Here is a 26,152-nt window from a genome sequence, read left to right on the forward strand (position 1 = left end):
AAATCGGGAGAAAGAAGAGTTGGTAGATTTTACGGCCCGTACATGGCCACATACGGACTGTAAGTCTAAAGCAATGACTAGGCATTGGGACAGATAAATTTTCTGTCCATTTTAAGGTCCGTATATCAGGTATATGGTCTGTATATCAATATTTCCATAATTTCATAAAAACGCTATTTAAGGTTTTTTTTCTCCCTTTTCACTCTTTGGTGGCCCCCTAGAGGTCTCTTACAACATAAATCTAAGAATTTCTACAAGATTCTAACATCAAATCATCTCCTATCTCTAGTGAAATCAAGATGCATCACTCATAGGGTTCAAGACTTGATTTTAAGCAAGACCCACCACCTATCAAAGAGATTATACCTTTTACGTCTTTCCTGCTCTGTCTTCCTTGATGTCTGGAGATCCAACTTTGTCTTCATCAATGTTCCTTGATTCGTGGAGTTCTGTCAATCAAGAGATATTTGAGGATATAGAGTATCTTCTGCTTTCCTTCATTGTGATTCCCTTTTCACTTGATTGATCCTTCCTTGTGATTCCATTTTCGCTTGATTGAATCCTGATGGATTCAATTGGACTTCGTCTAGTTCTGCACTTGAAGGTAGATTTATTGCTATTAATCGAAATCCTTGAATGCTTGGGAGGCTAACACAATCTTCCAACTTAGGTTGTCTCAATAAAAGGTGGGTCCCACACCCAAGCTCCGTTTTAAGCAAACTTCCATGGGGAGAAAAAGCCTCAGTACCCACACCAAAGTTCCTTCTAGAAAAAAACTTGACAATTTGGAGCTAACGAAACCCTTAGTATTCCATTTTTAGGCTTTCTACATGATGTTTTGATCAAATTCAATCATTCAAACTTATGAAGCTCCAAAACACTTAAAATTGCACAAAACTTAAACAAATGACTAGAAAACTGAACTGTCTATAGAAAATCTCTAAACGCTGAAAAAAAAATCATAAAACAGAGAAATGACATGAAGCGTCATTAAATTTTCAAACTTGGTAGATCAAATTTGCATTGATTCCTTATTTTGTTACTTGATATTGACGAATGTTAGTTGATACTAAATGCCCCCCTTATTTTATATATATGTGTGTTGATAATTCAATTTGTTAATCTTTTATTAAATTCTGAAATCAATTAAAGGAAATTCCATCTCCTTTAATACTTGTGATTTGACCCCTACTTTTTAAGTTTGGTATTGTTTTGCATACAACCGCCTATGCCCTTAAAAATGGGACATGGTTGAGCGATTATCATTAATTCCTTACATGTGGCTTAGTTTGGTGTTGTCATCCTATTTGGAGTTGATATTTGGCGCTTCAGAATAAGTTTAATGAATCTCTATCTTATATTAGGTTTTGTAACCTTTGTTACTTTCTCATAGCCGTAGGTTGGCATTAACTGCACTAGGTTTTCACTTGAGTGGTACTGAGATCCGTGAGTTACTCTTCCTGTTGTCGATTCTTTATAATATTCTTCATTTCCTAAGTTATGGTGATCATGTTATGATAATATTGTTGTGTATGTTTGAAAATTGTTGGGCCCAAGGCCTTGGTCAAGGACTAGTTGGGTTCCAAGTTAGTTTTCTATGCTCTAGGAACATAGTTATTTTGGTTAAGTACATTTGGTTGCTTAGATGTTATTATTTGGATGATGGTGAAGCATGCATTCCATTGATACTCATCTTCACATGTTTTGTGGTACAATCCCAGTAAATGATGCAATCCCTCTTATTTAAATTTGCACATTATTTTTAAGTCCTTTTTAATAGTGTCTTGGCATATAGAGGGTTACGTTACTACTTTCCATCTTGTATTTACTGTGTATATTTTGTATATTATCTGAAATTTATGTATTGTACAACCTTATTCTCGTAATGCTGGTAGCTCTTAAACATGTGACATCTGGTTAGGTTGGTATCTTCTGTATATGTATATTTTTTCTTGTTCATAAATGTTCATGTTGTATATTTTGTATCTTTTATGTATATATTTATTCATGTTGGTTCATTTATCTCTTCTGCTTCCGCTTATCTCTTGTTTAGTGTTTATCTTTCGCTATAGTTTGGATTTTTGCGTACCTACTAGAGGGTTATTGTAGGTGTCATGATAGTTCGAGTTTTGGGTCGTGACATAACTCTACTTTGTAACCCTAAAATGTCATCCTTGTAATCTATCAATAATTAATATAGAAAGAAAATTTGAATCACAAGAAGAATCTGCTCTGTCTTTACCAACTCTAATTCTACATAAGACAGGGGTGCGACACAACCTCCATCACAAAGTAGAAGGTTTGTGAGGTCCATCTACTTTCCAGTGTGTCGCAAATCCAAAAGAATTCTACCACATAAACAGGTTTCTCAACAGGTGGGGCGTGGCGACCGACGCATGGTGTATGCCTCGTACCACAGAGGCCAAAGCCCCTTCATCAGCCAGTCTTTGCTACATTTCTGTCCTGGATGATTTGCTTCGAGTTCCAACCCATCTTTCGGGTCAAATGTTGTTACTTCTAGCCTGAAATCAATCTAATCATATATATGACATCACCACATTAGTTATATGTAAAACAAATGGATTTACATGAACTTATACTCAAAACATAGCAAAATTATGGATAATGTATGCTGACTGAATGCGTAAATACACCCCAAATCAAGAGACTTGTACTGAAAATACACCACACATAAGCGCATATATGGCCTTGTATGGTTAGATGCAGCCAGGGGCGGTTGGTAAGGGTTGAAAAAAGACTTTGACCTTAGGCCCCCAATTTTAGGGCCCCCCATTTTTTAGTTTATTAGGTAGGATTAAACTAAAAAAAAAAAATTAGGACTAAGACTCCAAATCCAAACGGCATTATGAGGTGATTTGATATGACTCTTACTTTTTACCTTTTCAATGTGTACTTTTTTTTAATTGTACAAGTTATTATTTTTTTTTACCATATTCTTTTTCTAATTTTATTTTTATATATATATCCTTCTCTTCCTCTCTTCTATTTCTTCTCTCTTTCTCTTTTCTAATCTTACATCTCTCTTATTTAAAGTTGAAGAATTTACTTATTCTATTGATAATTTCAATTTTAAAAAATATAGTTTATGTTTAAAATTTGGAGAAAAATATATTGCAGCAGCCCAATTCATTTTCGGAAATCAAGTCTTCATAGTTCTTGAATCCGGTAATATCATTTTAATTTCTAATATTACTTTTGTTTTGTGTCTTATGTTTATTACATTTTTTATTTGATATTGTAAATAGTGTTTAAAATATTTGTTAGATCTAATATGTCAACTAGAAAATATGAATTCGGTCATTCAAATATTAAAAGAAAAAGAAAAGTCAATAACTTGATAAAATCTCAAAAAGGTGCTCTTGATAATTTTTTGGAAAACAATGTTAAGATTAAATAAAAAAAGGTAGGGAAATGCTCTTTAGAAGAACAAGTCACTAACTTAGTTGAAGTTGAGTTAGATAATGATATAAATCAAAAAGAAGAAGAGAGGAAATAAGTGAAAAGTCATATGTAGATTCCCAAGAAAATTAAGAACTTATAAATGAATTAAATAACCATACTTCTAAAAATATCTATGATCCTAGTCAATGGAATATTGTTGATACAAAGTTAAGAGACTTAGTAGAAAAGGGACCAATTAGAATTACCAACACATGTTTTTCAAAAGATAAATTTGTAAGACACTTTTCTACTACATATTATTTTCAAAAGTTGGCAAATGGAGAAATACATAAAAGAAGATGGTTAATTTATTCCAAAGATTTGAATAAGGTATGTTGTTTTTGTTGTAAGTTATTTTATACGTCCTTTAATGCAAAGAATAATAAGTTGCTAATGAAGGTAGTAGAGACTGGAAAAAATCTTACTACTAAGCTTAGAACTCATGAAACAACTAACCAACATATTATTAATATGAGTTCATGGATTGATTTAGAATTTAGATTGCGTAATAATAAAACAATCGATAAAAACATTCAAGACCAAATTAATAGAGATAGAGAACATTGGAAAAATGTATTGTCAAGATTTATTTCTGTCATAAAAACACTTGGAAAAAATAATTTGGCGTTTAGGGGGGAAAATGAAAAAATCTATCAAGAAAATAACGGAAACTTCTTGAGTCTTATTGAAATGATTGCAGGATTTGATCCAATTATGCAAGAACATATTCGAAGAATCAAACATGATGAAATTCATAATCATTATCTTGGACATAATATACTAAATGAATTAATAAATTTATTGGCAAGTGAAATTAAGAATAAGATTCTTGAAAAAGTTATAAAACAAAGTATTTCTCTATCATACTTGATTGCACGCCAGATACAAGTCATCAAGACCAAATGTCTTTTATAATACGGAGTGTAGATATTTCATCAACTCCAATAAATGTAACCGAATATTTTTTAGAATTCTTAAAAGTGGATGATACAAGTGGAAAAGGTCTTTTTGAAGTTATTTGAGATGAAATAAAATGTATTGGACTTGATATTTGATAATTTAAGAGGACAAGGATATGACAGCGGGTCTCATCTGAAGGGAAAACACCAAGGAGTGCGACTTCTTGATATAAATCCTAGATCATTTTATACACCATGTGGTTGTCATAATCTAAATTTGGTACTTTGTGATATGGTTAATTCTTGTACGAAAGCTATATTATTCTTTGGAGTGGTACAACGTTATATTCATTATTTTCTTCGTCTACTAAGCGGTGGAAAATTTTAAAAGATAGTGTACCTAGTTTAACTCTTAAATCATTGTCACAAACATGATGGGAAAGTCGTATTGAAAGTGTTAAAGCAATAAGGTTTCAAACTCCACAAATAAGAGATGCTTTATTTAAATTAGAAGAAGTTAGTGATGATCCAAAGATTAAAAGTGAAGCTAATTGTTTAGCAATTTTTGAGCTTGAAAATTTTGAATTTTTATTGGGTATGACTATTTGGTATGATGTATTATTTGCTGTAAATTCAATTAGCAAAAATTTACAATCAAAAGATATGCATATTGATGTCGCTATAGATCAATTAAGAGGTTTAGTTTCTTTTCTTTTTTTAAAAAACATATAGAGAAGAAGGATTTACAAGTGCTATGATTTCGGCTATGGAAATTGCATTAGAAATGAATATAGAACTTGAATTTCGTAAGAAACGTGTAATTTATAGAAAAAACAATTTGATGAGAATGTTGATAATGAAATCACAAGATCTCTTGAAGAATCATTTAGAGTTGATTACTTCTTATACATAGTAGACCAAGCCATCTTTTCACTTCAAAATAGATTTGAACAATTTGAAGTATATGAAAATATTTTTGATTTTCTATTTAGTGGGAAAAAATTGAGATCATTAGATGATGAGAATTTAAAAAAATATTGTCTTAATCTTGAATGTTCCTTAAAACATAATACTCACTTCGATATTGATGGTTTAGACTTATTTTTTGTATTAAAAATATTAAGGAAAATCATGCAATTTTTTTTTAAGGCCTCTAATTTGATTTTGGCCTTAGGCCACCAACAGGCTTGAGCCGCCCCTGGATGCAGCCTACATGCATATTCATTTTTCAGCTTCTACTCTTGAACACTTGTACACTTAAACTTGAAGCTTAGCGGGCTTTCTTTCCACTTCTGTTTTAACCTAGAATTGTTTGATTTCTTTCATTTTTCTTCTAAATCATGCGACCCATCACTCATCCTTTAAAAATTGAAATAATATTTATTTCCGTATTACTTCATTCGTACAGTCAATCTTTTAAATTATCGTATTGTATTTAAATTGGTTTATTTCCGTACTATATCAACTATATAGTCGTGATTCTTTTTTGTACTTTATTAACTTTATGTTTTGATATTTAAATTTATTATATTTTCGTACAATAGTAACAACTATATGTTTGAGATTCTGGTCGCGATATGAGATTTTTAGATATCATGGCACTATAAAAGAAAGGTGAAATGAGAAAGTATTAATTGAGAATCAATCCCTAACCATTGGAGAAATAAAGTCTTCAACAAGCTAGGTGCACCAATTAGCCTTTCTAGCGCATGGAGTCCAACATATAATATTAAATAAATTCTAAAAAAAATGTACATAATATTAAATCAATTTTAGAAAAGTATATACATAAAATATCTCGTTTTGCAAAAAAATCATGAATTCACACCATGCATCATGTTCATAGTCCTTTTTATTTCTTGTCACTATAGACAAACCAACTCTTTCACGTGGGTTATCCTTTAAAAACAAGAAAAAAGACCTAGCATTCATTTAAAATGTGAACTATTTTTGGATGGTAATCAAAGTGAAATTTAGATCAATTAAAATTTTACTGATTTTAGTGTAATAAATATTCTATAAATCTAGCAAGAGCATGAACCATCTTCTTATATCCAGTTCTAGTTAAACCAAGTAAAAAAATTTCTTGCTTGCTTGCTTTCTTTATTGGCTTCAATATTTTCACAAATTAAGAGTCACCATGCCATTTGATCAATTTGTGCAGGAGAAAGCACATGAAAAATCAGTAGACCGAAAAGGAAAACGTCCTATGTATGAACTATATGAATTGAAACCCATCGTACCTATGTTTTCCAATCTTGAGAAAGGAGGAACGTCCGAAAATGAGTTGAAAGAAGAAGATGAGTATGATTATGATCAAGATTTAGCAATCTTGAAGTCCATGTATCATTACTACTTCAATAATGGCAGTGCAAATCCATATTCAATATCAAAGGAAATGATTAATTACATCAATGATTTAATCCCTAACTTGAAATTTCATCGACAGACATTGACGACTAAGATCTTACTGTTGCACCACAATTTCTCAATTGTTTGGGAAATGGTTGGAGGATATTACCCTGAAATAATCCATCCTGTTTATCGCGAGATTTTCAACTTGTGTGTGGGTTTATGGGCTGATTTTGGAGACTATTATACATTTGACAGTCCTGATGTAAACAAAGAGCACGATGCAGTTGATCACTAGAGTTCTTGATTCTTATTCTTACTTTACAAGATCCATGTTGTATTTCTAATAATTTCTTGGAGAATCAGTTTAAATTTCTTAGATTAATTTGAAAATTAGTTTTCTTGCAACTTTTAGTACAACTGGATATTTATTTGGAGTTAAAGATCATGAAAAGTAATTTAGATATGGACATTTTCTCATTTCCATTTTAGTTTGATGTATTTTATTTAAGTAGTTACACAAATAGATATCTTAATTAACCCTCCTTTTCAAGGAAGGAAAACAAAAACAAGAGAATCAGAGAAGAAAATAGTCATAAATTTGAAGTAATTTTGACTAATTTACTCTTGTCTTTGTTTTCAATAATGTGTACTTTTTTTTTTTTGTAGATTTTTACCATTTACATCAATTGAATTAACTTGATAAATTGAAGAATAGATTTCATTGAAGATGACGTTTCAAAGAAGTGGTTAAAATTTAAAGTTACTCAATGGAGATTTGAGTTACTTGGTGGTTTTCAACCCATTTTACATGGAGTTTCATGTGTTAAGTTCATAGAACGATTACCTAAAAAAGAAGTTCATAGAACAGATGAGTACAAATTATCTAGTAGTTTTCCTTATAATAAGTATTTTATGAGTTAATATAATATAATAGTATATTTTCTATGCATTCATCAATTAGCCATTTACATATATAGTATGTTGGAATATTTGCCTAAGGAACATACTACTCTATTTGTTCCTTTGTCGAGTACTGACCCTGCATAAATTAAAATGAGTAATGACAAAGTACATTATTATGGAAACCCCGACTTATAAATAGTAAAAGAACATCACCTACTCCTCTCTAGAATTTAATTCAACTTCACGAAACTCTGAGCCTAAACAAAAGGTTACAAACCTATATATGTTATATGTAACCTAAGATTTTAGAAACCAGATGCCGACGCCAACGCCGACGAGGATGGTGATTCCAATTGACACCGATGCCATTATTTCTTCTCCAAGATACCGCTATCCACATAAACCCTAAGATGTTAATTAAGTGCAACACTCAAATTGAGAGAAATTGGAGAGAAAAGGAGAAGGAACACTTAGCATTGGGGAAATGGCATGAAAAAAAAATGAAAAGGTCCCCGCCTTAATATTATTGTATAACTGGAGGAGTTTGGGAAAATAATTTCCAGAGAAAAATAACAATGGACTAATCTTTTATTCGATTAGTTAATGACCTTATATAGAATTACAAATTTAATAGAGTCAAATCCCACTAAACGACTAACTAAATCCACTAACCTAACTCTCCTAAACTTTAGGGAAAGCTGTCTGCTACTCTAGAAAATAATAGAACACCCACGTACTAATAAAATATCAAACTAACAACGCTATAAAAATAACGATAGTGTAGACTTGGTCAAATTAAACTAAGAATGATGTTGTCAACTTTAATACCCCTTCTCGACATCAGCTCTCTGTCTTAACCATGCCTAACTTCTTGCAGAAATTCTCCAATTTGTTAACACTAAAACCTTTGGTGAACAAATCTGCAATTTGATGTTCTATTTTGATGTGCTCCAAATCAATCTCTCCTTGACACACTTTTTTCTTGGATAAAGTGGTAATAAATCTCCACATGTTTAGTCCTTGCGTGGAAAACTCGATTTTCAGGCAAGCAGATCGCTGACTCATTATAACAGTACAAAGGAATTGCATAGCCTACTGGTTGTTTTAGATCCTTCATCGATTTCATAAGCCATATACTTTCATGAGCTGCAATTGCTCATGCCCGATACTTTGCTTCTGTTGTTGACAATGACACTGTTGGCTACCTTTTGATGCACCAAGAAATGACTCCAGCTCCAAGCTTAAACACAAAGCCACTAGTTGAATGATTGGTATCATGTTATCCTCTATAGTCAGAGTCACGGTATACGATCAGCTTGCATTCTTCGCCTTTCTTACACAAAAGACCATAATAAATTGTACTATTTACATATCTCAATATATGATGAACTCCATCCGAATGAGACTTCTTTGGATTTTGAATGTAACGACTTATCACACCTACTACGTAAGAGATTTCGGGTCTTGTTAAAGTTAAGTAATTCAAACTACCCACCAATTATCGATACATTGTTGCATTTTTCAAGTCTTTCCCTTCATGAGCACACATCTTAAAATTTGGATCCAACAGTGTTGAAGTTGGGTTGCAATTGAAAATCCCAAACTTCTTCAATAGTTCTTTGGAGTATTTTTGTTAATGTAAGCAAATTCCTTCTTCACTGCGATCAACCTCCAAGCTAGAAAATTGTTGAGATGTTAGAGTTCCTACGTTTGATTTAGCTTTAGCCCAACAATTTCCTCCTCCATATCCTTAATCCACTTTGGATTCTGGAATGCTTCCTCAAAAGTTTCTGATTCCTTTTAATTTCCATCTTCTACAATGGCAGTATTGGCAAACTTGGAATTTTGCTTTCTGATTCTTGTTAACCTTCTAAGTGAAGATGGTGAATGTGCTCCAATTAGCTCACCTTCTTCACTTAGTTGTTGGTAGATAGCAGTTTGCCACAAATTTTGCGTCACATCTTCATCAATATTGTCTTCATTGGCTTCACTTTCAGCTACATCTTGACTCAACTGGATATGAGAAGAGTCCAACACACCTTTCAAGACATCTGAATCAGGCAACAATTCCTTATTTGAAGACAACCAAGAAGAAGCTTCATCAAATATCAAATTTCAAGAAATGTAGTAGTTTCATGTTGTTGGATCACAACATTGCCACCCTTTTCGTTGACTGTCATGCCCTATCATGATACACCTAGCAACCTTTTTATCCATCTTACTATATAAATGATTAGGTACAAATATATATCATACACATCCTTAAATAGGAAAATAGCTAACAGAGGATTTCATGTTCCATAACTTCTCAAAAGGTGAAAGAAAATGTAACAGTTGTTGAGGAAGTCTATTGATCACAAAAGCTGCAGTCGTCATAGCTTCCACCCAAAATTATCTCGGGATATTTTTTTGTGAAGCAGGCTCCGATATATTTTTGTTAGGTGTCAGTTTTTCCTTTCTTCTACTCCATTTTGTTGTGGCGTATCTGGACATGTGAACTGATGGCGTATTCGACACTTTTCAAGGAATTTAGAAAATTCATGTGAGGTATAATCCCTACCATTATCGGTTCGTAGACAAAGAATTTCCTTACCAACTTCTCTTTCAGCAACCTTTTTTATTCTTTGAATTTTGAAAATACCTCTGACTTCTCCTTTAAAAATTAAGTCCACACGTACATGGAAAAATCATCAATGAATGTCAACATATATTTCATCCCACCAACAGTGAGCTGCTTAACAAGGCGAAACACCTCTGAGCGAATTAACTCTAATGGTTCTTTGGTTGTATATTTTAAATCTTGTTATGACAACTGATGCATTTTACCATATTGAGAACCTGCACATATTACATCCGTCCTTGTTGAAAGTTTGGGAAGACCTTTCAACATTGACTTTTTCATCATGATTCTAAGTTTAGAGTAGCTAACGTTACTCAACCGGATGTGCCATAAGTACACCGTCTCATTCTTCCTTGTCTTGTCTATAAATGTAGTTTCTGCCGACATTACATAGACAAAATTTAACCTTTGCCCCTTCATTACTGACTCTTCTTCAATCTCAAGATCCTGGTATATTCTTACATCTTGCGGACCAACTAGAGCATAATGACCTGAAGATGTCAACTGAGCTACTAAAAGAATATTTTTCTTCATACCTAGGATATGATAAACATTTTGAAGCACCGTCATATCAACACAACTAGTTGGAGGCATAACAGTCTTACCAATGTGAGATATCAGTAATTTTGTGTCATCTATTGTTGCTACTTCACAACTTCCCTTATACTCGGACAAATTTTGCAGCTTCTTTATGTTAGAGTAGGTAAAGGTCCCACATTTGTTAGGGAATGGACTGATGGTCTCCTTATATGGACTTGAGCAATCCTCCCCTCATGTGCTTGCTTTTGTAGTTGGGTTAGGTTCAGGTGCCATTTCTGTACATGGTATCAGAGCCATGTCCATACCCGTTTGGACTCCCGGTTCACGCTCAAGTTGGATATACGCGTAAATAGGGTGTTACAGTGAATAAAAGTCACACATTGGTTGGGGAATGGACTAATGATCTCTTCATAAGGATTTGGGCAATCATCCCCTCATGAACTAACTTTTAGGGTTGAGTTAGGCTCAGGTGTAATTTCTTTACAAATAGAAAACCTGGTAGTTTCCCTTGTGAAAAAATAATTTATATTTATCTATATATATAAAAGTTAATATATTATTAATGTACTTTTTATATAGTTCCGTTAATTACACAAACATACCATTTGAAGTGTTTTTCTAAGGTAGTAAGAATCCTCCACCTTTCACTTTATTGATGTGGATTAGAATCATCAAGAAAGCAAGAAGGAGGAAGCTCCCAAGGAGGGTAAAAAAAGTTTTTAAAATATTATATTTTTCTAAACACTTATTTTTTTCTATCCACGTAGAGATAAATGAGGGATATGAGATTTTAGATAACATGTGTTCACTATAAAAGAAAGGTTAAAAGAGTATTGAAAGATCTTGTGTAATTGCGATCTTATGTGATTGCGCAATCAGAGGGTATGTTTCCTCAGATATATAAATCAGAATATTTGTAATTAAATGTAAAGATATGTTTCCTTAGTTATAGAGCTAGTACAACTTGTATATAACATTGAGATGTATTATCAATAAAGGAATTCACTCGGGTAATCTTATTCTAGATGGTATCAAAAGCGTATTAAAAGATCTTGAGAATTATTTTTTTCCAGCCATGGGAACTGAAGGACGCACTGATGAAGTAGCGAGTCTGCCTCAACCAAAAGGCGTAGACGCTTCTCCCTATTCCTTGCATCCATTAGACCACTCAAGTTTGATTTTTGTTACCAATACTTTTAGTGAAAATGGAGAAAACTATTTCACTTGGAGACAAAAAATTTTGAACGCACTTCACTTTAAAAACAAGGCTGGATTTGTTAATGGAACCACTGAGAGACCGAAAGAAAACTCTAGGATTTACAGTCATGGATACAGTGCAATGCCATTGTACTTTCATGGCATACAAATGCAATTGCCAAGGAATTGCAGGGTAGCGCCGTACACATTGAAACTGCTAGAGAAATTTGGGTAGATCTGGAATAACGGTTTACCCAAGGAATTACACCAAGAGATTATGAATTGAAGTGTGCCATCGCTCTCTTGCAACAAGAGAGAGCTTCTATTTCATCCTTTTACGGTAAACTTAAGTCTGTTTGGGTGAGTTGCAAGGTCTCATGGAAACTCCATCTTGTACATGTGGTTGTATTTGCGGTGCAGCAAAGAAGATGCAATCCATGAGGGAGGAGGAAAATGTTTTTGATTTTCTAATGGGACTTGAAGACACATATTCAACAATACGTTCTCAAATACTAAATGTCGACCCATTGCCAAACTGAGAAAGATCCTGTGCTATCACGACACAAGAAGAAAAGTAGAGATCTGTTGCTGCAAATTGCATTCCACAATTGAAGCAACTGCATTGCTGATAAGAAGGGGTAAATCACGACAAAGAAAAGTTGAGGATGGGCTTCAACATCAATTTCCACCTTGCATACACTGTGGGAGAATTAATCACACCAAAGATTACTGCTACAAAGTGATTGGGTATCCTCCAGATTGGCATAAACCTGGCAAGAAACAACAAGCAAACCAATAATGATCAGATGCAGTTTTGTGATCAAATGCAGTTTCGTGAGCATCAAGAAAATCAAAAGGAACCAAACGCACTCGCATGTACGACCCTTGCTGCAACTATTGAAGGGGATATATCACCGATTCTAGGTTTAACACATGCTTTCCATCAACAACTATTATTATTGTTGGGCAACAATGAAGCATCTACATGTAACTCATCTGCGAGTATGTCAGCCTCTAATTTTCCAGGTATGACAAAAGAGGAGTGGATACTTGATACGGGTGCTACGAATCATATAACTCATGATATACATTCTCTGTCAAATAAGATAGTTCATACAACTTTACCACCAGTGCAAATCCCCAATGGTGATATGGTGAAAGTTCATGCCTTGGGCCAACTGGCCATTGGAAAAAGATTAATTCTTGAAAATGTTCATGGAGTTCCTGATTTTTTCTTTAATTTATTGTCAGTTAGTAAATTGACAAATGACTTACAATGTGCAGTAACCTTTTATCCGGCCTCTTTTGTGATTCATGACTTACGTTCGAGGACGCTGATTGGAGTTGGTAGAGAACGAAATGGTCTTTATTACTTGGAGCCGATTAAAGGGGGGGCAAGCATTGATGGTGAAGAAGCATGTTAGTGCATGTTTATGGCATCGGCGATTGGGGCACTTACCAATGAATCGTATTTCTCTAGTTCCTAGTTTATCTATTAGTTTTAATGAAAAGAAGACTATGTTTTGTGATGCTTGTTGTAAGGAAAAACAAGCACGATTATCTTTTCCTGCTAGTATGAATAAGATAGAACATGTTTTTGATTTAATACATTGTGACATTTGGGAACCATACAAGACGCAATCTCTTTTCAGGTCTCGTTATTTCCTTACCATAGTTGATGATTTCAGTCGAGCTACATGGGTTTTCCTCATGAAGAGTGTTTGTTGCGTTTTTTTAATTGGGTAAGCACACAATTTTAACTTGTGAGTCAAAATCCTACAAACATACAATGGGCTAGAGTTTAAGCATGAGGATTTACTATCACATTATTCTGATTATGGCATGGAGCGTCAAAGTAGTTGTACAAATACTCCACAACAAAATGGAGTAGTTGAGAGAAAGCATAGACATCTACTGGAAGTGGCTTGTGCATTGCGATTTCAAGTGCACCTGCCTATCAAGTTTTTGGGAAACTATGTTCTTACTACGTCATATTTAATTAACCGGCTGCCTCTTTCTAGTCTTCAAAATAGAGTCCATATGAGAAACTACTTGGTAAAGTTCCCTAATATGAGCATTTGAGAACTTTTGAATGTCTTTGATATGGACATCTAAATAGCAAGCCTCGAGATAAATTTTCTCCACGAGCAAAACCCGGCATTTTTGTTGGATATCCCAGTGGTAAAAAAAGATATAGAATTTATGATCTCAAAGATAAAAGGATTTATGTTTCACGTGATGTACAATTTTTTGAAGACATTTATCCTTTTGAAGGCTCTCAATAAGCAAAAATGATGTCGCGTATTGACTTAAGTCAACCGATTACATTTGATGAGCCATCTGGACAAGAAACAAATTGCAGAAGACATTGCGACACAAGTGAGAATTGTACTGTCATTGAGAATTCATAAGTTGTATCCACAAGCACTTCTCCCCTACCAGCAACTTCACCAAGCCCTTATGTATCTTCTTCTCATGATTCTTCTGCTATCAATCCATCTACTGCATCGAATAACATTGATTCTACTATCCTTGCACTTGGTAAACGCTCGCGACAAGTCTCGCGTAAGTTGTCAGGGTATGATTATGTTTTGCCCCGTTCTTTTGCTTAGTTAAATGATTAGCTGCTCTCTCCCACTCCATTAGCCAACTCAACGGTATATCCTCTATCTCACTCTATTCATATTCTTAATTATCATTCAGTCACACTGCTTTTTTGGCGGCCATCTCATCTGTTGATGAGCCAAAATCTTTTACTCAAGTAGTTAAGCACACACTGGAAAGAAGCTATGGCAATAGAAATTTCAGCTTTAGAATCCAACCATACTTGGACTTTACAAATTTTACCTCTAGGTAAATGGGCCATAGATTTGAAATGGGTCTATAAAGTCAATTACAAACCTGATGGAAGTATTGAACGCTACAAGGCGCGCTTGGTAGCAAAAGGATACACTCAGATTGAAGGGGTTGATTTTCATGAACCATTTGCGCCTATTGCAAAACTTGTCACTATTCATTGTCTGTTAGCGGTTGTTGCGGTTCGAAATTGGGAACTTCATCAATTAGACGTCAACAATATTTTTCTACATTGAGACTTGCATGAAGAAGTTTATATGAAGATTCCATAAGGCTATGCCAAACAGAGGGAGAAAAGAGTATGTCGATTACAAAAATTGTTGTATGGTCTTTATCAAGCATCTCAGAATTGATATAATAAATTCACTATGTTTTTACTTTCTCTTGGTTACCGACAATCAAATGCAGACTATTCCTTGTTTACATTGTCCCACCCTGGAGGTTCCTTTGTAGGCGTTCTTATATATGTGGATGATCTCATCATCATGGGAAATGATTCTGATTGCATATCCAAGCTGAAAAAGCATTTAAATGCAAAATTTCATATAACAGATCTTGGAAAACTCAAGTATTTTCTTGGCATTGAAGTGGCAAGGTCACCAGCAGGCATTGTACTAAGTCAACGTAAGTATGTACTTGATATTTTGGCAGAGAGTAAACTTACAGGTTGCAAGCCAACAAGCTTTTCCATGGAGCAACAACATAAGCTTTCTCTTGATTGTGGAAAAATTTGTCATAATCCAGGGCAATATCGTCGTCTTGTCGGACGCTTGCTTTATCTCACAATCACTCGTCCAGATATTAGCTACGTTGTTCATGTACTTAGCCAATTTCTGCATGCGCCAAGGCAACCTTATCTGGAAGCTGCTTATAGAGTCTTACACTATCTCAAAAGAAATCCAGGTCAAGGGATTCTATTCCCTTCAGATAATTCACTATTTATAAAAGCTTACTATGATGCGGATTGGGCAGGGTGTTCGATGACACGTCGATCAACTACATGATACATTGTGTTTCTCGGTAAATCACTCATTTCTTGGAGATCTAAGAAATAAACGGTGGTGTCTCATTCCTCTGCTGAAGCTGAATATAGAGATATGGCCACTATTACTAGTGAGATTGTTTGGTTGCTTCGGCTCCTACAAGATCTTCAAGTAAAACATGCAACACTTGTTTCTCTCTTTTGTGATAACCAAGATGCTATTCATATCGCCTCCAATCCTGTTTTTCATTAACGTACCAAGCACATAAAGATATATTGTCCCTTTATTCGATAATATGTACAATCAAAGATAATTATGACTCATCATATCTCTTCAAAGAACCAATTGGCTGATATACTTACAAAGGCTCTTGGTCCATGACCAGTTTCATAAGTTGTTGGGCAAGTTGGGCATTTCCACAATTCATGCTCCAACTTAAGGGGGAATATTGGAACATCTTGTGTGATTGCGCAATCAGAGGATATGTTTTCTTAGATATATAAATCCGAATATTTGTAATTAAATGTAAAGATACATTTCATTAGTTATAGAGCTGGTACAACTTGTATATAACATTGAGATGTATTATCAATAAAGAAATTCACTCAAGTAATCTTATTCTACATGGTATCAAAGCGTATTAAAAGATCCTAAGAAAATTTTTTTCCACCCATGGGAACTGAAGGACGCACTAATGAACTCGGGTAATCTTATTCTACAAAGAGAAAGTACTAATTGAGAATCAATCCCTAACCCTTGGAGAAATAACTTAGTCTCCAACAAGCTAGGTGCACTTGCGCAAGCAGCCCAACATATAATATTAAATAATTTCTAAAAATATGTACATAATATTAAACTAATTTTTAAAAAAGTATATACATAAAATATCTCATTTTACAGAAAATCCATGAATTCACACCATGCTTCATGTTCATAGTCCATTTTATTTCTTGTCACTATAGACAAACCAACTCTTTCACGTGGGTTATACTTTAAAAACAAGAAAAAAGACCTAGCATTCATTTAAAATGTGAACTATTTTTGGATGGTAATCAAAGTGAAATTTAGATCAATTAAAATTTTACTGATTTTAATGTAATAAATATTCTATAAATCTAGCAAGAGCATGAACCATCTTCTCATTTCCAATTCTAGTTAAACCAAGTAAAAAAAATTCTTGCTTGCTTGCTTTCTTTTTTTGCTTCAATATTTTCACAAATTAAGAGTCACCATGCCATTTGTACAATTTGTGCAGGAGAAAGCACATGAAAATCAGCAGACCGAAAAGGAAAACGACCCATGTTTGAACTATATGAATTGAATCCCATCGTACCTATATTTTCCAATCTTGAGAAAAGAGGAACGTCCGAAAAATGAGTTGAAAGAAGATGAGTATGATTATGACCAAGATTTAGCAATCTTGAAGTCCAATAATGGCAGTGCTATTCCGCATTCAATATCAAAGGAAATGATTAATTACATCGATGATTTAATCCCTAACTTGAAATTTCATGGACAGACATTGACTGCTAAGATCTTACTGTTGCACCACAATTTCTCAATTGATTGGGAAATGGTTTGAGAATATTACCCTCGCGAGATTTTCAACTTGTGTGTGGGTTTATGGGCGGATTTTGGAGACTATTATCCAGTTGACAGTCATGATGTAAACAAAGAGCATGATGCAGTTGATCACTAGAGTTCTTGATTCTTCATTCTTAATATTCAAGATCCATGTTTTCGTATTTGTATTTCTAATAATTTATTGGAGCACCAGTTTAAATTTGTTAGATTAATTTAAAAAATTAGTTTTCTTACAACTTTTACTACAACCGAAAATTTATTTGGGATTAGAGATCATGAAAAGTAATTTTGATATGGAATTTTTCTCTTTTCCATTTTAGTTTGATGTCTTTTATTTATCAAGTTACACAAATAGATATCTTAATTAACCCTCATTTTCAAGGAAGGAAAATAAAAACAATAGAATAAGAAAAGAAAATAGTCATAAATAACAAGTAATTTTGACTAATTTACTGTTTTCTTTGTTTTCAATAAATGTGTACTTTATTTAACGATTTTTATCATTTATGTCCGTTGACTGAACCTGATAAATTTAAGATTAGATTTCGTTGAAGATGTCATTTAATTCGAAGTAGTGGTTAAAATTTAAAGTTATTCAATGGAGATTTGAGTTATTTGTGGTTTTCGACCCATTTTGCATGGAGTTTCATGTGTTGAAGTTCATAGAATGATACAAAAAAAAGAAGTTCATAAAATAGATGAGTACAAATCATCTAGTAGATTTCCTAATAAAAAGTATTGTATAAGTTAATATAATGTCATACTATATTTTTTTATACATTATTTACATGTTTAGTATGTTGGAATACTGACCCCCTAATTTGCCTAAGAAATGTGTTATTTTATTTATTCCTTTCTCGAGTACTGACACTGCATTAAGTAAAACAAGTAAGGTAATGACTTGTTGGTTTATTAGCATTTTAATATTAATATCTTAATATATTAATTTGTTTTATTTGGAGTTACAAGAATGCTGAATGATTCATTAGTTAGTGCCTCTATTCATTGCTGCCATTGGTAGACATTTCTTTATTGCTTCTTCATTGGCAGTTTGAGAATGCACACATTGACTTTTGTCCGTTGAGTTGCACTTGCACGTTGAGGGGCAATTGTTGCCCACATTATTTTTTACTCTTTATTTCTCCATTACACCTTGTAATCTATGTAACTCCTAAGGTCATTAACTTCACTATTTACTACACTATTTATCTTTCTATTCATTGCTAGGAAGACTTCTTCTAGTATAAATAGTGGTGGTCTTCATTTGGTTTGGGACACACAACACACAAGGGAAATATAGAGTGCATAAAGTTTGTCAAAAAGAGAGTTCTTGTTAGTTGAAAGGAGGTGTTCTTTTTTGTGGAGCTTTGGACTCAACTCTTGTCCAAAGTTGTTGAGTTATACTTTGTGAAGGTTGTTGTATCCTGGAGGGGACAATTCAAGAAGGACTACTGTTGGACCGGTGAAAAACATTTGCTGCAGTGGACTTGAATCTCCTTAAAGAGAGCGAGGTATCCGCGCCAGCCTGAAGAGATTTATATCTTCATTTTTATTTTCAATTGTAATCTTGTATTTTTTGTTATCTTGTAAGTTTTTCACTAACAATTTAAGGAGATTCACTAATGGCTAAAATTGAAAAAACCGCGGATGCCAAGATGGGAGACCTTAACAAGCCATTTCGGTTCAATGGTAACCATTTCAAGAGATGGAAGGTTAAAGTACTTTTCTACTTAAGTCTTCTCAATGTTTCTTATGCGTTAACTGAGAAGAATCCTAATAAAGTTGATGACACCTCCATGGATGATAATGAACTTATTTCTCATCATGAGAAAGTGGAAAAGTACGATGGTGACTCCTATAAGTGTCGGTATTATCTTCTTAATTGTCTATCTGATAATTTTTATGATTATTGTGATAGAACATACTCTAGTGCAAAGAAAATTTTGAAAGCATTGCAGAGTAAGTATGATACAGAGGAGGCGGGAGCGAAAAAATATGCGGCTAGTAGATTTTTTCGTTTCCAAATGGTGGACAATAAATCAGTGGTAGACCAAGCTCAAGACTTTATAATGATTGTTGGAAATCTTAGGTCTGAGGAGGTTAAAGTTGGAGATAACCTTATTGTTTGTGGCATAGTAGATAAACTTCCACCTTCTTGGAAGGAATTTCAAAAAACTATGCCCCACAAACAAAAAGAAACCTCTCTTGAAACCTTGATAATGAAAATTCGCATGGAAGAAGAGGCAAGGGGCCAAGATGCACTTTTACAAACAGAAGAGAGCAACACCACAACGAAGGTAAATTTAATTTCTTCAAATAATGCTACTCTTGAATCTCACAAAAATACTTCTTTGAAGCTTAAGAAGAAAAAATTCAAGAAAAATAATGGTAGACCTCCCAAAAAAATAATGGTGAAAATAACCAAGCACAAAATCAACAAGTTCAAGATAAGGGACCATGCTTTGTTTGTGGCAAGAGTGGGCATATTGCTCGATTTTGCAGATTACAGAAACGTGGTCCTAACCCTCAGGTAAGCGTTACCGAAGAACCTTTTGTGCCAGTGATTACCGACATAAACATGGTTGAGAGTGTTGATGGATGGTGGGCTGATTCTGGTGTAAACCATCATGTCTGTTATGACAAAGATTGGTTTTGAAAATATACTCATTTTGAGGAGCCCAAAACCATCATGCTTGGTGATTCTCACACAACTCAAGTGCTTGGAACGGGAGATGTCGAATTGTGTTTTACTTCTGGAAGGGTATTAACTTTGAAAGATGTACTTTATACTCCTTCTATGAGAAAAAATTTGATGTCTAGTTTTCTTCTTAATAAAGTAGGCTTTAAACAGATTATTGAATATGATCAATATGTAATTGTGAAAAAGGGTATTTTTGTGGAAAAGGAGTATGCTTGTCATGGGATGTTCAAACTGAATGTTGAAATGAATAAAGTTTGTACTTTTGTTTATATGCTTTCTTCTACTAATTTATGGCATACTCATTTGTATCATATTAATGATCGTTATGTTGGAATCATGAGTAGTTTAGGATTAATCGCAATGATTAAAAAGAATTTTGAAAAGTGTGAGGCTTGTAGTAAAACCAAAATCACTAAAAGACCTCATTTTCAAGTTGAAAGAAAAATTGATTTGTTAGAATTAGTTCATACTGATATTTGTGAACTTGGTGGAATTTTAACTCGTGGAGGTAATAGATATTTTATCACTTTCATTGATGATTTTTCTAAGTTTACATATGTTTACTTGATGAAAAATAAAAGTGATGATTTTGAAAATTTCAAAACTTATCTCCATGAGGTTGAAAATCAGTTTGGAAGAAAAAGGGATAAGGGTTTTAAAAATACCCTAACTTTGGTCGGATTTTGTTGCGATATTAAACTTTCATAAGAACCTATTACCTCCCTAGACTATTTAATCCCGTATTTTTACCCCCTGAACTATTTAATAGTGTATTTTAAAGGTATATATGTGCCCACGTGGACACATTACTATTTATAATTTGCATTATTTTTATGTCCACGTGAACAAATATATATGTTTAAAATACGGTATTAAATAGTCTAGGGAGGTAATAGGTCCTCATGAAAGTTTAGTATCGCAACAGCAAATCCGACCAAAGTTTGAGTATTTTTCAGACCCTTATCCCGAAGAAAAAATAAAAAGAATTAGAAGTGATAAAGGCAGTGAATATGAGTCAAATGAGTTTAATTCTTTTGTTAGATCATTGAGAATAATTCATGAAACTACTCCTCCTTATTCTCCTTCATCTAATGGAGTAGCGGAAAGGAAAAATAGAACTTTGGTTGAATTGACTAATGCCATGCTTATTGAGCCACATGCACCTTTAAATTTTTGGAGTGAAACTATTTTGACTGCTTGTTATGTGTTGAATCGTGTGCCTCATAAAAAGTCAAAATTGACACCTTTTGAATTGTGGAAAGGTTACAAGCCAAGTTTGGGATATCTAAGAGCTTGGGGTTGTCTAGCCTTTGTGAGGCTAATGGATCCCAAGATTTTAAAATTGGGTAAGAAAGTTACTCCCTGTGTTTTTGTTGGTTATGCTTCAAGTAGTACAACCTATAGATTTTTTAATCTTGAAGATAATATTGTGATAGAATCAGGTGATGTTATTTTTCATGAAAATAAGTTTCCTTTTGATTCTAAAAATAGTGGGGGTCAAAGGATTGAACAAAATATTTTGTCACTACCTAGTTCTTCTACTTCTACTTTAAAAAAATAAAGAAGTTAATGAATTTGAGTTAAGAAGAAGTAAAAGAGCTAGAGTAGAAAAAGATTTTAGTCCTGATTTTTATGTATTTAATGTTGGAGATGACCCTCTCACTTTGAAAGAAGAATTATCTTCACATGATTCTATTTTTTGGAAAGAGGCAGTAAATGATGAAATGGAATCACTAATTTCTAATAAAACTTGGAAGTTAGTTGATTTACCACCGGGTTGTAAAACAATTGGTTGCAAATGGGTCTTACGAAAAAAGTGAAACCGGATGGGTCTATTGATAACTATAAGGCTAGACTAGTTGCAAAAGGTTTTAAACAACTAGAAGGCCTAGAATTTTTTGATACTTTTTCTCCGGTAACAAGAATTACATCCATAAGACTTTTAATTGATATGGCTGCAATTTTTTATTTGCAAATTCATCAAATGAATGTAAAAACTGCTTTTTTAAATAGAGACCTAAATGAGAAAATTTATATGGAACAACCCGAGTCTTTTGTTGAAGTAGGCCAAGAAAGCAAAGTATGTAAACGTACTAAATCCCTATATGGCTTGAAACAGGCACCAAAACAATGGCATGAAAAGTTTGATTCCTGCATGATTGAAAATGGTTTTAAAATAAATGAGTGTGATAAGTGCATATATCATAAGTATTGGAATAATTCACATGTGATTATTTGCCTATATGTTGATGATTTGTTGATCTTTGGCTATAACATGAATGTTATTGATGAAGTTAAGAATATTCTTAGAAGCCGTTTTGATATGAAAAATTTTGGTGAGGCAAATGTTATTCTTGGAATAAAAATAACAAGAACATGTGATGAAATTTTCCTTGACCAGTCACATTATGTTGAGAAATTTTTGAATAAATATAACTTTCTTGATTGCAAGCATGTTGCAACTCCTTTTGATTCAAGTGTTCACTTATTTCCTGTTGAAAGTGAAAATGATGTAGTAAATCAAAAGGAATATGCTACTATAATCGGAAGTTTGAGGTATGTGACTGATTGCATTAGGCCTGATAATGCATATGCAGTAGGAGTACTTGGCAGGTTTACAAGCAAGCCAGATAATGAAGATTGGCATGTTATAACAAGAGTTATGAGATATTTAATTGGAATAAAAAATTGTGGTTTGTTCTATAAAAATATCCTTATGTACTTGAAGGCTTTTGCGATGCAGATTGGAATACTTTATCAAGTGATTCGTGTTCTACCACTGGTTATGTCTTTACTTTAGGTGGTGGTGCTATTTGTTGGAGATCAAAAAAACAAACTATAATTGCTAACTCTACCATGGAGGCTGAACTAATTGCTTTAGCTTCAGCTAGTGAGGAAGCGAATTGGTTAAGAGTTTTATTGTTTCAAATACCTTATTTTGAAAAACCAATTCCTCCTATTTTAATTCATTGTGATAGCACTGTTGCAATTGGTATTGTTCAAAACCGTTATTACAACAGTAAATCCAGACCTATCAGGAGGAAACACAGTAATGCAAGATCGTATTTGACAAGTGGTACCATTAATGTTGATTATGTCAAATCTTGTGATAATCTTGCAGATCCTCTTACTAAGGCATTAATAAGAGAAAAGGTCTGGAGCACATCGAGGGGGATGAGATTGAAGCCTATAAATCCTTGAGTCATATATGAGGAAACCCAACCTGGGGACTAGAGATCTTATAACCAGGTTCAAAGGGAAAAACTAATCATATGATGACTTGTTGTGAAAAATGCACTATCTTTTTATTCCCTCCCTATGATGTGAGTGCATTGTTTCCAGTAGTTTGTGAAGGTTGAGTTGATAAAACTCTTAATGAATATGTGTAGCCCGTATGGGTGGAGTGTTAAGCTTACATGAGCACTCTCGACAGATTTCACCTATGTGATGTGTGGAAGTAGGTCGCTTCCTATGAGAATTGCGCTTATTCTCAAATGCACTCATGAAACTAATATAGCACAAGCCATAACGTATTGGCTTTAAACCTCATGTCAACACCTTGATTATTATGTGTGAGCAGTGATATTTTATTTCCCTTAAAAAGTCATAGTTCAAGTCTGAGATCACTACAACTCTGGAGTAAAAGTTATTGTTTCACTAAGTGGATGTTCAATGGAGAGCACACCTTCATTATGCATAGTAGTCTTCCTTCAGCCGATAGACTTTCTTGGTTAATATTAAAATGAGTGGGGGATTGTTGGTTTATTAGCATTTCAATATTAATATCTTAATATATTAATTTGCTTTATTTGGAGTTACAAAAATGTTGAATGATTCAGCAGTTAGTGCCTCTATTCATTGCTGCCGTTGGTGGACATTTCTTTATTGCTTCTTCATTGGCAGTTAGAGAATGCACACATTGACTTTTGGCCGTTGAGTTGCACTTCCACGTTGAGGGGCATTTGTTGCCCACATTATTTTTTACTCTTTTTTTTCTCCATTACACCTTGTAACCTATGTAACTCCTAAGACTATTATCTTCACTGTTTACTACACTATTTATCTTTCTATTCATTGCTAGGAAAACTTTCTAGTATAAATAGTAGTGGCCTTCATTTGGTTTGGGACACACAACACACAAGGAAAATATAGAGTGTATAAAGTTTGTCAAAAAGAGAGTTCTTGTTAGTTGGAAGAAGGTGTTCTTTTTTGTGGAGCTTTGGACTCAACTCTTGTCCAGAGTTGTTGAGTTATACTTTGTGAAGGTTGTTGTATCCTGGAAGGGACAAGTCAAGAAGGACTACTGCTGAACCGGTGAAAAACATTTGTTGCAGTGGGCTTGAATCTCCTTAAAGAGAGCGAGATATCCGCGCTAGCCTGAAGAGATTTATTTCTTCATTTTTATTTTCAATTGTAATCTTGTATTTTTTTTTTTATCTAGTAAGTTTTTCACTAACATGACACAATACATTATTATGGAAAACTCCAACTTAGAAATAGTGTTTTAAAAAAAATTGACCTACTCCTCTATAAAATTTAAATCAACTTCACTAAAATTTGAGCCTCAATAAAAGATTACAAACCTATTTAACATAAGGAATTAGAAACTCTAATTCCTAAACGTCAACAATTAACTAGATTGTTGAACATACTACAAGTTATGAATTAATATTACAACTCTTACAAACCTATGGACTAACTCATTCCTAAACTTTAACACAAACCTCCAAAGGTTTATGTTTGTAAGTCTTCCTAACATGAAAAATATGTTCCTACACCAGTTTATACGATACTAGATCTAGAAAACATTAAATATCCAACTCGATAATATGCAATACAAGAAAACTTAACTAAAGAGCAATATAAATTTATGGATCAGGTTCTTTAATCTTATTGTCTTGCGTTGGCTACAATTGGATCTACAGTCAGAACTATCTCAAATATGAACTTCATCTATGTTATTGTGTTCTGGTTGTAACTCTCTATGTAAGTGCACAGGTTCTTTGTGAAACCTCTGATGTATTTATATATAGATGTGAGATTTCTCCTTCTTCAAGCAGATGTCCTTCCTTCAAAGGATTTCTTTTCCTTTTAGGATTATGTTTGCAGCCCTTCCTCCTTCAGATTTCATTCCATGTAGGAATCTTCTAATAAAATAAACATTATGCGGCAGAACTAAATGCACTCTATCCACCGCCATAATCCTTTTACTTCATGTGGTTTACCTTTTCCTTATCCCATTTAGACTCGGTCTAATAGAAACATTTCGTTGAAACTTGTTCCTTATATGTGTTCCCCTATTTTAAAATCATCAAAAGCTTTCATTATCCAACAAATTCTCCTTTTTTATGATGATATAAATCATTGCTTCTTGTGTGCATCTTTTGTGCATAGCTCAACCTGTGTTATATAAGTTTCTCAAAGCACAACTTTAATGACCCACTTGGTCATTTTCTGATTTATTTTTTTTCATTTAGAGTTTTTCTATAGTGACCCAAGCCAATTATAACTTGCTTGGACGGTTAGTCTAGTCACTTGATCGTTTCATTCGTCAGTTTGGTCACTTGGTCGTTCGTTCGACTATTATGCAAGTTTATGTATTTGGGAACATATGAATTTTAAATGGTTGACTTCGGTTTAAACTTCGGATAGACGACCACATTATGCCATTTTGATGGTTGTGTTAGCTCTTAAATATCGATTTTGGTGAAGATGGACCCTTGGTTTGGATACCGAGGCTTCTAGACTTATTTAGATCAACCTTCATGATTTTGGCTAGAATCGAGCCTTAGGTGTGGAACCCACTTTTTGTTAAGAAACCCTTGGATAAGAGTTTCAACATCTCCATTGAGTTCGTAATATCGAATTTAGTTAAGTAGAATAATTCATTTTTGTGCATGGATTTCTGAACCAATCCCGATCACTCGAGTGGAGTCCATTGGGACTTGGTAAATATTGGCTAGTGTAGGCGCTTAAGCGGCCTTCAACAACTTTAGTGGCTGGCACTTTAGCCACCTTGGACCGCATTGGCGGTGGTTGGTTAAGAGGCCAA

The 26,152-nt window shown here is 33.7% G+C and overlaps 1 protein-coding gene across 1 annotated transcript in view; it reads right to left on the minus strand.

Moving 5' to 3' along the window:
- LOC125825309 (protein phosphatase 2C and cyclic nucleotide-binding/kinase domain-containing protein) overlaps positions 1–26,152 on the minus strand; it is a 532,052-nt gene that overhangs the window by 118,456 nt on the left and 387,444 nt on the right. The gene's annotated exons all lie outside the window — the stretch shown is intronic.

Source organism: Solanum verrucosum, unplaced genomic scaffold (assembly GCF_900185275.1).
Source record: "Solanum verrucosum unplaced genomic scaffold, falcon-dt-bn FXZP01000051.1, whole genome shotgun sequence".
Lineage (NCBI taxonomy): Eukaryota > Viridiplantae > Streptophyta > Magnoliopsida > Solanales > Solanaceae > Solanum > Solanum verrucosum.